Below are 14267 nucleotides of genomic sequence, written 5' to 3'. Positions count from 1 at the left end.
TATGCAGAAGTGTTTAAAAATCCTCAGAGTGAGGCACCACACTTTATGAAAGATGTGGACAAAGTGGAGAGCAACAAAAATTATAAAAGGTTTAGAAAACCTGATCAATGAGGCATATTTAGTCTAGTCAAAAGAAGACTGAGTGGGGACCTAATAAGACTTCAAATACATTAAGGGCTGTTATAAAGAAGATGGTGATCAATTGTTCTCCTTGTTCACTGAAAGTAAGTCGGGAAGTAATTGGTTTAATCTGCAGCAAGGGAGATTTAGATTATATATTTGAATATATATATATGGGGAAACTTTCTAACTATAAGGATAGTTAAATTCTGGAATAGGCTTCCTGGGGAGGCTGTGAAATCGAGATCATTGGAGGCTTTTTAAGAACAGGTTGGACAAACACCCGTCAGGGATGGTCTAGGTCAGGGGTCTCAAGCATGCGGGGCTATTTCCTGCGGCCCACCAAGCAGCCCGCACTTCTGGCCTACCTCCAGGCCAGGGGTGGGCAAACAGCAGCCCGCGGGATTGCCCGCCGGCCCCGCGCCGCTCCCTGGAGCGGCTGGCACAACATCCCTGCAGCCCAGGGGGAGGGAGCATTGTGCGTTGCCATGGCTTCCAGGCACCGCCCCCTGCAGCTCCCATTGGCCAGGAAGGGGGAACCGCAGCCAATGGGAGCTTTGGGGGCAGTACCTGGAGGAGCAGCAAGGGCAGCACACAGAGCCCTGTGCCCTCGCCAGCCCCCTCCCCCGGGCCACAGGGGCATGGTTCCGGCTGCTGAGCGGAGCGGCACAGGGGATAGGGGCCAGGGTAGGCAGGCAGGGAGCCTGCCCTGGCTCCAGTGCGCGCTGCTGCCACCCCGGAGCCCGTACCCCGAACACCTCCTGCACCAACTCCCTGCCCTGAGCCCCCTCCTGCACCCGAGCCCCCTGCCGCACCCTGACCCCCTGCCGCTCCCCCAATCCCCCCGTACGCCAACCCCCTGCTGCATCCCACATGCCTCCTGCTCCCTGAGGGGTGGTGGGGGCGGAGTTGGGGTGGGGACTTTGGGGAAGGGGTTGGAATGGAGGCGGGGAAGAAGTGGGGCAGGGGCGGGGCCTCATGGAAGGGGTGGAGTGGGAGCGGGGCCGGGGGCAGCGACGGGGGGGTGGCAGTGATGCGGCCCTAGGGCCAATATGCTAGTCCTCATGTGGCCCTCGTGGTCATTTCAGTTTGAGACCCCTGGTCTAGGTTTACTTGGTTCTGCCTAAGCACAGGAGACTTGATGACCTTCCAGCCCTATATTTCTATTAGCATCCTTTCCCTTCTCCACCCCACAAAATGAATATATGAAATAATAACAATAAACAAAATATTGGACTACAAGGCTCTTGCTGGGCAACACTGCGCTCTCATGTATTCTTGTCTCATCCAATCCCCCTTCTTTTGTATGTTTGTCATCTATTTAGATTGTAAGACCATCAACCTAGGGAGCATAGGAATTTCCATACTAGATGAGACCCTGGTCCATCTAGTCCAGTATCCTGTCTCCAATGGTGGCTAGTACCAGATACTTCAGCGGAAGGTCCATGAAACCCCAGTGAAAGTAGTTGTGAGTAATGTGCTCCCTATGATTGTTTTATGCAGGGGCTTTCTTTATTTGTAAAGAAACACAGTTTGGGCATTCTGTAAATAACCTACCTAAAAAACTACACCTTGTACTTCTATTTTTGCTCTTAAAAACAGTGAAACAGACTTATAAAAATAATAGTTTAATAAAACACTGTTCCCAGGCTTTGAATGCTTTTTCAGAATGGAGCGAATTATTATAACTGAGGTATAAACCACTGAAAATAGAGGTTTATAAAGGAAGTGCTGACAGTGCATTAACGATAGCTGTACTAGCAGTTGTTGCTATAATAAGAAAAACCATACAGAGGATATAATGTCGTTTTTGACAGAAGTACCACAAAGAAACTGATACCGTCTGAAGTCTTGTGAGTAGAAACTTACTCAGGATCCCAAAGGGAAATGTAAAAAAACAAAATTTTGTCAGGAAATTGTATTATGGTTATGTCTGGTGTCTGGTTCTGTGAACTCTGACCAGACTAGATAAGCTTTTGCTGAGCTAGGAATAAAGCTTGCCTTATTTAGAAAAAAAAGATACTTTAATACAAGACCCAGACACATTCTTACATTCCTTCTTCTGCGCTGAATCTGAAAGCCTGAACAGGTGCTTGTAGTAGACATAATTATAGATTGAAAAAATTCTGTGCAGCAGTTTAATATTAAGCATTACCAGCATTCTTTCAAAAATCTGAAATATACCTTCTTGTATGCAAAGACTTAGTACGATAAGCATAGGATAATCATACAATAAATTAAGGCCTTGATGCAGGAAGACACTTACATATTTTAATCCATCCTTATTCAGGAAAGCTCTTAAGCATAGGGTTTAAGTGCTTTCCTGATTCAGCTTTTAAAGTCCAGGTTTTTAGTCTCGTCTCTTCTCTTCTCTTCTCCCGTTTCCCTCAATTTGTGGGTACAACTGATATATTTTAGATGTTTAGCTATCTGATCCGTGGGCACTCACGTGGAAGTCAGATACGTATATGCCATTACTGCACCTGTGAAGAAACACTGATGCAAAACAGGAAGCCCAATTGAATGTGGGATTAAAGTGAGGTACTAAATATTTGGAAGGGTAATAATGTGATTCATTACTTTGGTATTGGGTAATCACAGTATCTGGAGTGACTGGGTGGTGGGGCGGCTGCCCCATACACGGAGGAAGCGTTGAAGCAGGCCAGAGGGAGCTTGTGCAGAACCCTCCAGTTAGAGGCGGGCTCACTAAGTGAGCCAGTTGGAAAGTGGGTTTTTTGCAGCGGCCAATCAGGGCCAGCAAGGCCATATATAAAGGGCTGTTCAACAGAGCAGAAGGAAGTCTTTCCCTGGCCTGCTAAGGAGAAGCATGGCTGCTTAGGAGCACCATGGCTAGAGCAGTGCTGGGCAGGGTAGTAGAGCAGAAGGAGTTTCTGGCTGGATGGATGGCCAGCCGCTGCCAGACTGAGGCCCTGGAGGAAGGGCAGATAAGGTGCTAGGGCTGCCCCCACTTGCCCTGAGGGAAGTGGCTAACACAGACTGAAGTTTGTCCCTGGAGCAAGGGACTAGACTAGTGACTGCAGCAGGCCACTGAGGCGAGCGGCTGGACTATTGACTGCCGGTTCCCCTGAAAGTGGGGGAGACAGCAAAGCGGGGCACAGCTGGAGGGCTGTGCCCAGAACATGACGCTGTGTTCCAGGGAGCAACGCGGGTCACAGAGTGGTGGAGACAGCAAAGTGGGAGTAATGGTGAGGGAGACACCACCAGAGGAGGGCACCCTGCGGAAGGACTTGAGCTAATTCCAGAACGGCCAGCAGGCAATGCCAAAGCAGTGAGTCTCACACCGCTACAGACTGAAAATAACCATCTAGCACAGAATATTGCTGACTTATTCTTCATCAGTTAAAGAAATCAATGCAGATCTTATTTTCTGAAAACTCGGGACACAAGCTGATGTGATGGTCCATAAAAAGCCATCTGAATTAAACACTACAGCAGTTTTGAACAGGTGACTGAAAACTATTTTGTATGGATGAAAAGAGAACTGTTTAGAATCTGATACACTTCAGATTCATACTTGTTTGTCCTGTGTCAGCGATGCAGGGTGGATTTGATTTAAATCGCTAGTCAGGAAGACTCGATTTAATCATGGATTTCTACATAAAAGTGCATTCTTGTTGGTTGTTATAACCTTAATACACATTCTTCACAACTCAGAGATAGATGTAGGTTTCATTTTTAGAGGGTCTCCACTATATACATTTTTAAGGTGATTTATTTTGAAAACTTTTCAGATTAGTTTTACAGCTATATCAGAAAATGAATGATTGTTTGGTTATTTCATTTACCAAAGGTAATTGAAGCAGATAGTTCACCTCCCAATGACTTCATAAATATCTCCAATACAACAGGTTAATCATTAATATTTAGAGGATTTTCTTGCCATGCTGTAGTAGGAGGAGAACATCACCAGATAGACATTTAAATTGTTTTATTTAACTAAAACAACAATGTTATGTATTCTGGATTTTTTTTCTTCAACAAACATAATATTCTAAGAAAACAAGCATATGAATTTTTGAATTTAGTTAAACATTCAAGTTTTTTAAAATCAGGTTTGTTTTTGTTAACATTGTTTTTAACTAAAATAGTTAAATGAAATAGTCAATTTAATTGTTTTAAAAAAATATGTCAGCCAGGTCAACATGAGAAAGTTAAAATATTGGGTTCTGCAGCTAACTCAGTCATCTTCACCTTCATTTTCCTGTTTGTTCATAATCTGGAAAAGAAAAACAAGCTTTCCTACTTTTTCAGGTCCCAAACGATTTCTCAATTTGGAATGAATTAGTCCAAAGGAAGAAAACATTCTTTCTACGCCAGCAGAAGAAGCTATTGCTGTTAAAAGTGAGATTATCACTTCAACAGTCTCTGAATCCAAGTGCTTAAGTGACTTCCACTAGTTCACTGATGTGACTTTCTTTAAAACATCATCAGCAAACATATTTCTTGAATGGTTCACCCTTAGCTCTGAAGTTTATTTCAGGTTTGACATGAGTAGTTGGTCGTGGTAAAGAGATGGTATAGCACCTACCCATCCTAACAAGTGTAAAACAGCACTATAGCCTACGGTCTTTCCACTCTTAGGCTTCCGGCTTCCCAATCGTCACCTCTCTTGGGTGGAGACGTACATCTCTCTCCCACCCGTTTGGGGTATTTCCAGGCTGCACAGTCCTTGCCTACACCAAAGTCCCGAGCAAGTCAGACTGCCTCAGCAGGCCTGGTTTACTTTCTCCTCAGAGGCTACAGTGTAATTGCCCATGCGTAGAAGTTATCCCACAGCTCTTTCTAAGCAAGCTTATTTATATTTATTCTTAAAATAAAAATATGGAGAAAACATTAAAACAATAACAGAACCTGCACATGTGCTAATAAGTTTACGAGAGATCACCCCAACTCCAGCAAGGGCTTTGGCTTGTGAACAGTCATTCAAACCCTATGCAGGGCTTTTTTTTCTGTGATTACAAATTCATAACTCTTCTCTCTCTTCCCCCCCCCCCCCCCCCCCCCCCCCCCCCCCCCCCGCCATAACAAGAACCCCCATGAATAGGTCAAGTCTGTCCAACCCTTCCCAGGAAGAATTGGACAAAGGGTCCATTTGCTGGATCAGAAAGCAGGCCCTGAGTCAGTTTAAATTCAGACTATTTATCCAAAAGCCCTTTCTCTGTCTGCTGGTCTCTAGAGAATCTAGTTTGAACCAGTATATATGCAAGCTTCCCCAAGTGGTAGCAGGTGGTGTTACATGTGTGCCAGGAGGTGTTACAATCTGAGTAAATTTGCCTTAACACCTCCCTTAGTTCTTGCAGGGCAGTGGTTTCCCTCCCCCATGGAATTACGTATAATCCCTGGCCCACAATGATACATAAATTTAATACAGTAAAATCTCCTAAAGACATTTCAGGAAATTGCCATATCTGTCACAGCATACTTTAAAACCATGTTGTCACAATGAAGTAATGACACTGGGTGGTTGTATTCCAAGAATCATTCTGTGGAATGCTGTTTTTGTAGTTTTACAGGGATGTTGTAGTTTAGTGTACAACTTTGCTCCATCAGCATGTTTTTTTGCTAAAGTGTGAACTAATAATGTTGTCTAGAATTGTGTCAATCATACATTAAACTAATTTCCAGCGCAAGTTTCCTTATTCATCAAAAATCAGGGTCAATAGGGGAGAGAAATTACCTATGAGAGTGAGGTAGAAATAAGTAGAGGGCTTTTGAGAAACAAATCATGCTCATATCTAATAAATTCTACATTGTACAGTGCTCCAAATTACAATATTTCCATAGAGGGCAGGAGTGATAGTTTAAAGATAGAATTATTGGACCTCCGTCTCTTCTCCATTGCACTGGTTTTATGCTTGTGTAACTCCATTTAACTCAATGGAGCTATATCAGCATAAAGCGGGGACAACAGAGTGGAGAATCAGGTCCTTTATTAATTACAGAAAGCCTTTTTGGACACTCCATACATGTTCTTGGTTCTGCTGGGTAGTTTATTCAGAGTTAAGCGTTGTCTAGTCCTGACCAGACTGGCCATTATCATGGCTCATTACAAGTTGTCCACAGTTTGATACTTTTCCACACCTACTGTAGCTGCTGAGTTCTGATAAATGAAAAGCTTCTCTTTTCTATGCAAATCTTCAATCTATTTTGTAGTTCATTGCTTCCACTGATTTTATTTGAAATGCAAATATCAGTAAAACACTAGGTCAACAGCTGCAGCTATGGAAAGTGGAGAGTGCAGTCCAAGGGCTCTAATGTAAATGTAGCACACCAGCCATGCTGCCCTCAGGCTTTGTTAGGGATAAGGCAAACAAGAACTCCAGTGACTATGGAAGGGACTTTGTAGTTATTGAAAGGAAGCTAAAAGGAAAACTTGTATTTGCTCACTAAAACAGAGGTATTAGAACTGGCTGAAATTTTTCTATCTAAATGGTTTTTGATGGAAAATGTTTCTTTTTTTTAAGTGAAAATGGAAATTTTAATTTAAAAATGTCACTTTTTATATCAAAAATTTTCAGGTTTTTGTAAAATAACATCACATTTGGGGGGTTGTCATAAAACCTGGAAAAAATCTAATTTTTTGACAAAAATGTTCATTTTTAATGGCAAAATCTCATTTCCAAATCAGCTCTAAGATAAATAATTACAAGTGAAATTCACGTAACCTGCACAAAACCTGATTAAATTGATTATGCATGAGGGACAGTATTCTCCTCTCCTCCAAACTTGGACATAGGGTCTGAGAACCTGCACAGCTGGGACATGGCTACTGTTATAGCTTATAGGTAGTAATAATAGCTGTGGCCCATTATGCTAAGCAGCCCCATGTGGGATTTGTGACCAGTGGATCCTCTGGCTACCCAGATGTCACTCAGGCGGTCTGCTAATAATCTTCTGTTTGTTCCTGTGCAGAGCTACAGGATGCTCCTGCAAGACATCTCAATTCCTTGTTTATATGGGGCTGTTGGTGTGCGTTTCTTGTCCCAAAGAAATTCCAGTATAATCAGACAAAATATAAATGAGGGGTTGAGGAAAGGATGCAAACTTCAGGAACCTATTAGCATGAAAATCATTAGATAAAACTTTCTACAGTCATTGTTACAAAGCAAAGAGGATTCCACTGTGTAATATAAAGGATATTCCTTTGCTCTCCAGTAGAGGAATATAGAGGAAGGACCATGGGCCAAATCCTCAGAGGAACTGAGTACTTGCCACTTTCATTTAAGTCAAAGGGCGGGGCCACACAGAGGTTTTTGAGGGCCCAGGGCAAAATCTGAAACTGAGCTATCCCCCTCTCCGTCCCCCACCCACCCCATATTCCAAAAAAATTACCCCCAAGGGTACCACACAAGGGGGTGTGGTTGTCAGAGGAGCAGGGAGAGTTGGGCAGCAAATTCATATTGCAACCACATTGTGTCAGTGGCCCGGCCCTGTCCCGTGGGCTGGGCCCGGCTACCTACGCCAGGCACAGCGACCTGGCACACAGGGTCACACTGTTACTCAGATTTGGCCCAGCCAAGGAGGCAGGGCCAAATTTCAGCGAGTGGCATTGCAACCCAGTGTGCCAAGTCACAGTGCCACTTGGCTTTGGGGCCCACTCAAATGGGTGGCCCAGGACTAACTGGAATTACAGGTGGCCAGCACCTCCATGGATTTGGCCTCATATCCTCATAGGAAACATTGAGAAGATTAAAATTTAGATAGGTTAGTACTCAACTGTCAGAATGAGTTTGTCTAATATTCTTCTGTCTAAGCACTCAGTTCACAATGATAGGTGCTGTATAAGAACACAAATAGGAAAGAATAGAACCACAAATAAACAGTGCCTACAAAGTGCCAGAATTAGGACTCTGTTATGCATTCTGGATCTTATAAATTGAAGGAATAAAACCATGAAAATGCACTTTAATTAGGTTTATATAATTGAAGGATACCTTTGATTTCACATAATATATGATGCTGAGATAGACATAGAATATTGTTCCTGGAAGATTAAAGTGACGGACAGGAGAGAGCTATTTAGACCTTGGGTGTGCAAATGAATTTAGACAGGTGGTGCAGGGATTGTGTCTGACAACAATGGGATTAGCTGTTCTCAGGTGATAGGAGTTGGAAGGGAAAGTATAGGCCAAATAATGTTTGTATAAATTAATCAAATTCGAGAAAACTGAGAACCAAACCATCAGCTCCTCAGATGTGCTAATTTATGCAAGAAGTGGGGTGGGAAAAATCTCTGTTCTCCTAGAGTTTGCATACAACTATATTAATTTAATTAAAACTTTAAATCAAGCCTTAATGATTGATTTTATACTTCTTCCCTCAAATACAATCTGCATACACATCTCAAATGAATATTGAACATGAGCTGTGTGTCTCCTTTTTTATCTGAAGGTAGATTGGACCCTTAGTATTTATAAGGACTCCGTTGCCTGTGTCTGAATGTTACAAAGTGCTGGTGTGTGCTGCATGCATAATACCAAGGTATTGCAAACTGCAAATGTGTGGTTTTGGGTATCCCCAAACAGCTCCCAGAAGCATTTTATGATATTCAAAGAAGACTGACAGGGACATTTTATAAATACATTAGAGCAAAAACAAACCCAACAGGGTTTTAAAATCTATTATTTGTAGACTATAAAGCCAAACACTTTAACATGAGGGAACAGCAAAGGAGTGTTTGCGATTGCGTACCAAAATAAAGTATTGATTAAAAGCAAACCACATGAGATTTTAAATGCACTATTTACTGTTAGAGAGAGGCCAATAAAGCTGGGGTTTAATTTGGAAAAGCAAAACCAGGGGTGATCCAGATATCATTTTATCCAAACCTCAAGAGTTCAGGAATAAGAACCTGAATATAAGGTTCTAGTTTTACCCCATAAATACATGTGTACTCTTCCATAGGGTTCTTTGTGATGACTAAAGACTATTCAATCTCTTGTTCTCTGGAGTGACAGAGAGCAAACATTTCCCGTTATTTGTAACTGTCTGTGCAGTAGCATTCTTTGTTAAGACACTCAAGTATATAAGCTATAGTAGACGCTAGTATCCATATTGGAGGATATTTGAGTCCTAATATTGGAATCTGCCTCTATTTCTGTTGACTGAAAAACATTTGTGGGGCCTGGGTAAATTACGCATAGTGTTGCTTAGGCTTTGGGGATAGGAATGCCTCACGTCAGTCAGCAGTGACTCCTCTGGCTTTTTCAGGACTCTGATGGATCCATATCAAGCCCCTTTCTGCCAAAGGACAGCTGTCATGGCATGTGGCTTTGAGAGTGGGGAAAATAACAAAGGGAAAAACTGACAGAAATCCTGGAGGCTCCATGAAGGTCTCAGGAGCCCTCCAATTTGGGATGTAGGGAGAGGAAAGTGAGCATATTTGTATAACTTTAAAATATCCATCTTTATTTTTCTCTTAGCTATATGTCAAGAACAAAGTACTTTTAATATTTAGATTATATTATATAATCTACTATACACCACAAACCTGGGTCTAGATCCTTGGGGTGGTGTTCAGTTTTTACTCAGACAAACTCTCATTAAAACCCATGGGAATTTGCCCAGTGAGAACGGATTTTAAAAAATGCATAAGAGCCCTTAGGATTTAACCCACACTGTAGGGCTTATGTGGTGAAAGATGTTATAACCAACAAAATGGTTGCAATAACCTGATACTTATTTTTACAAGTACTCTGAAAACAGTCCAAAAAGCTATGGCAGATCTTGGGAGTTCTGTTTTACATGGGGAAGGTAAGCACTTCTCAGGATTAAATGTTTCTTTTTTCACTCTGAATTGAACTTTGTGTGGTAATGAGAAGTTTGGGAACAAAGAGGATTCTGTTTCACTGTGTGGGGTATAAATTGAAAGAGTTATTTTAGATACAGGTTGGAAGTCAGAAGCACTACTGTTACCGTGAAATTGTCTCCAGAAATGATCTTAAAAGGAAAAAATATATACTTAATGAGGAGTGTGCATATCCTTAGAAGAATGGACTCTTCTTATTTATTCTGAGATAGGGCTATTCCATTGCTTGCAGCTCGTTCAGAATGCAGTGGCATCACAGGCGCCACCTTCTTCCTTGTCCTGGGGATGCTCAGTCCGCACTCCGCCCTAGGCCCTGCCCCTACTCCACCTCTTCCCCCAAGGCTCCATCTCCACCCTGCCCCACCTCTTCCTGCCCAGTACCCCCTCCTCCCCTGAGCATGCCCCCCCATCTCAGCTCCTTCTCCCTCTCCCCCACCACCCCCAGTGCCTCCTGCACACCATGGAATATCTGATTGCGACAGGCGGGAGGTGCTGGGAGAGGAATTGATTTGCGGATTAATTTTAAATTGACACTGCAGGTTTTTAAAGCCCTTAACTATCTTGGCCCTTACCCATAAAAACAGAAAACAGGAGATCTGTGCTCTGAGAAAAACCCACCCTGAACAGGGAAGATGATTTTTCCTTGGTAGGCCTTATGGTTCTACAACACCTTAAAATCTTTCTTTGATGGTTTTATTGCTGTATTTGTTTTGGGTTGTGCATCCCCAGGACAAGGAAGAAGGTGGCGCCTGTGATGCCACTGCATTCTGAACAAGCTGCAAGCAATGGAATAGCCCTATCTCAGAATAAATAAGAAGAGTCCATTCTTCTAAGGATATGCACACTCCCTTTGTCTTATCTTCATTCCTGAGTAGCGAGTAAAAACAATGCAAAAAGATGGGCATTTAACTTCATATTAGGGTATAGACAAAACACTAAAGCTATTTAGCCACATAAGAACGGCCATACTGGGTCGGATCAAAGGTCCATCTAGCCCAATATCCTGTCTTCTGACAGTGGCCAATGCCAGGTGCCCCAGAGGGAATGAACAGAACAGGTAATCATCAAGTGATCCATCCCCTGTCGCCCATTCCTAGCTTCTGGCAAACAGATGCTAGGAACACCATCCCTGCCCATGATGGCTAATAGCCATCGATGGACTTATCCTCCATGAATTTATCTAATTCTTTTTTGAACCCTGTTATAGTCTTGGCCTCCACAACATCCTTTGGCAAGGAGTTCCACAGGTTGACTGTGCGTTATATGAAAAAATACTTCCTTTTGTTTGTTGTAAACCTGCTGTCTATTAATTTCATTTGGTGGCTCCTAGTTCTTGTGTTATGAGAAGGAGTAAATAATACTTCCTTATAAATTTTTTTCACACTAGTCATGATTTTATAGACCTATCGTATCCCCCCTTAGTCGTCTTTTTTCCAAGCTGAAAAGTCCCTGTCTTATTAATCTCTCCTCATATGGCAGCTGTTCCATACCCCTAATCATTTTTGTTGCCCTTTTCTGAACCTTTTCTAAGCCCAGTATATATTTTGAGATGGGGCGACCACATCTGCATGCAGTATTCAAGATGAGAGCATACCATGGATTTATATAGAGGCAATATATTTCCTGTCGTATTATCTATCCCTTTCTTAATGATTCCCAACATTCTGTGTGCTTTTTTGGCTGCCGCTGTACAGTGAATGGATGTTTTCAGAGAACTATCCACAATGACTCCAAGATCTCTTTTTTGAGTGGTGATGGCTAATTGAGAGCCTCATGATTTTATATATATAGTTGGGATTATGTTTTCCAATGTGCTTTGAATTTGAAATTGAATTACTTTGAATTTATCAAAACTGAATTTCATCTGCCATTTTGTTGCCCAGTCACCCAGTTTTGAGAGATCCTTTTGTAGCTCTTCGCAATCTGCCTGGGACTTAACTATGTTGAGTAGTTTTATATCATCTGCAAATTTTGCCACCTCACTGTTTGCCCCTTTTTCCAGATTATTTATGTATTATTTTATTTATTTTCATCTCAGAATTCTGAGATAAAAATGGGCGCTAACCATAAGGCTTCTGGAAATCTGCAGGCAATGTTGCCAATTTCTATAGGACCCCCATCCTGCCACGTGAGAGTCTGTGTAAATTTTTGGAAAATCTGCAGGATTCTTTTAAAGCAAGTTAGTTCTAACCGCCACAAAAGCACAAGCAATTTGTTTAGTAAATTATTTGCATCTTTATTGAGTAATTTTAACTAAGCTCTCCTTATTCTGTCTATTCTGCCATCTTCCCCCATCTCCATCTGTTTGAGATTTCCCTCCCTTGAGAAGTTATTTCCCTGAGATCTTTTCTTTATCTCTTCCTATCACCTATCATCCAGAGATCTTCTAATCCCCCTGGCTCTCTTTTCTTCTGCTCTCCTAGTCCCTTATTGTTTTTATCAAGGAAGCCTCAGAGTGTGGATTATTTCACTAGAGTAATCCCTGAGGGTACAATTGAGAGCCTTTCAGACCTGGGGGCTCCACAACAGGATTTCCAGGAGGAGGCAAGTCACAAAGCCCAGAGACACAGAGAAGGCAAATAGTCTGTTTGATGGGAGAAGCCAGAAGTATGGAGGGGAGATCATGGTTAAGGGGTAACTGGCCTCAAAGGGACAGTTTGGATTAAAAAAAAAAAGCACCTAATCTAAACAGAACCTCTGAATCTTTTGAGGTTCACTCATCAATAATGTAGCTCTGGGGTACTCAGTTCAGAGAAAGTGTATCAGTTTAACAACTCATTATAAAATTTACAGCTGCAAATTATATACAGTACACCCTTTAAAGAAAATCAGAATGTTGTATATTCCTTTTTGGTGCAGATAGATTGTTCTGTTTTGGCACATTTCCATATTTACTTCTGTATATTTCAACATGTTAGTGCTTTTAAAAAAATTCTGCCAACACAACCCTATCATTTAAATTTAAGCAAATTTGCAAGTGCATATTCTATAGTAATTCTCTGTAAAGTCTCATCTCATTAACTCATTGCTTCAGGCTACTAATGAAGGCATTAAAAATTGGTCTCCGTTGCCAAATATAATTGAAAAAAGGAAATCTATAAAAAGGAAAATTGATTAGCTCTCCTCTCCTGTGTTTCACATTGGCAGACTTCAGAGATTCTTGCGGTTCACCCACTGTAAGTGACACCAATTCACATATTTCATAATGGATGGGAGGCAAATTCTGGTTCCCCTCCCTATCTTGGCAGGGAACCTGTTCCAGTCCTCACTTGTTCCCCACTACCCTTCTCCCAAAGACTCCAGTCTCCCTCAGCCCGGGAGTCTCCCTGCTGTCTTATCCACTCAGTGCATGAGCCGGTGCCACCAGGAATCAAGTTCTCATCAGACTCCTTTGTGCTCTGGTCTACTGAAATAGACTCCCCCTGCAGCAGGGCACAACACTATTTGGCTCAGCCGCCCCTCCGTCTGAACACAGAAATCCAGCTGGAGGGGCGGGGGCCAAATTTCAGTGACATTGCAACCACTTGCACCCAGTCAGGCATGCACTGAAATGTAACCCCGCCACCCCTCTATCTGTATGGAGGGGCAGCTTGGTCCATTTCAGTGGCATTGTGACTATGTAGCTGGAGTGATGCTCTGGACCACTCTGGCACCAGCTGTATGGGTCGACTGCTTAAACGCAAGTGTACCATGTCCCCCTACCACCTCCCCGGCCTATGGAATGTTAAGCAAGTGCATAAACCTTCGGGGGTTGGGGGGGGGGAGCGTGCATTTGCCTCCTTCCACCCCTGTATTCCCACCAAGTTGGTGCCATTTCCCACCATACTTTAGTTGAACAGCCACTCAGCACCATTGCTGGATGTAAACCTGGGAAAACTAGAAGCCCACCCCTTTTTCCTCCACCATTAAACTAGGGGAATTCCACAATGTATTTGGTTTTTAAATTTGGAAGAACTTCCAGGTGAGAGCTATAAATGCCCTGAGCATTGGTGTTATCTGTGCTCATCTAGAAATAGTCTCACATTATAAAAAGAAAAGGAGTACTTGTGGCACCTGAGAGACTAATTTATTTGAGCATATAAAATCTCCCCACTGTATTTTCCACTGCATGCATCCGATGAAGTGAGCTGTAGCTCACGAAAGCTTATGCTCAAATAAATTGGTTAGTCTCTAAGGTGCCACAAGTCCTCCTTTTCCTTTTGCGGATACAGACTAACACGGCTGCTACTCTGAAACCTCTCATATTACACACCTTGCTTTGTAATCTACATCATGGTAATATTGCAGCAGTAATACAGCAGACCACAGATCCTTTATG

The 14267-nt window shown here is 42.5% G+C and overlaps 1 protein-coding gene across 3 annotated transcripts in view; it reads left to right on the top strand.

Annotated features, from left to right (window-relative positions):
- MAP1B (microtubule associated protein 1B) overlaps positions 1–14267 on the top strand; it is a 104191-nt gene that overhangs the window by 36019 nt on the left and 53905 nt on the right. The gene's annotated exons all lie outside the window — the stretch shown is intronic.

Source organism: Chelonia mydas, chromosome 5 (assembly GCF_015237465.2).
Source record: "Chelonia mydas isolate rCheMyd1 chromosome 5, rCheMyd1.pri.v2, whole genome shotgun sequence".
NCBI lineage: Eukaryota > Metazoa > Chordata > Testudines > Cheloniidae > Chelonia > Chelonia mydas.
The sequence above is the reverse complement of the archived record's forward strand: the minus strand, read 5'-3'. Positions and strand labels throughout refer to the sequence as shown.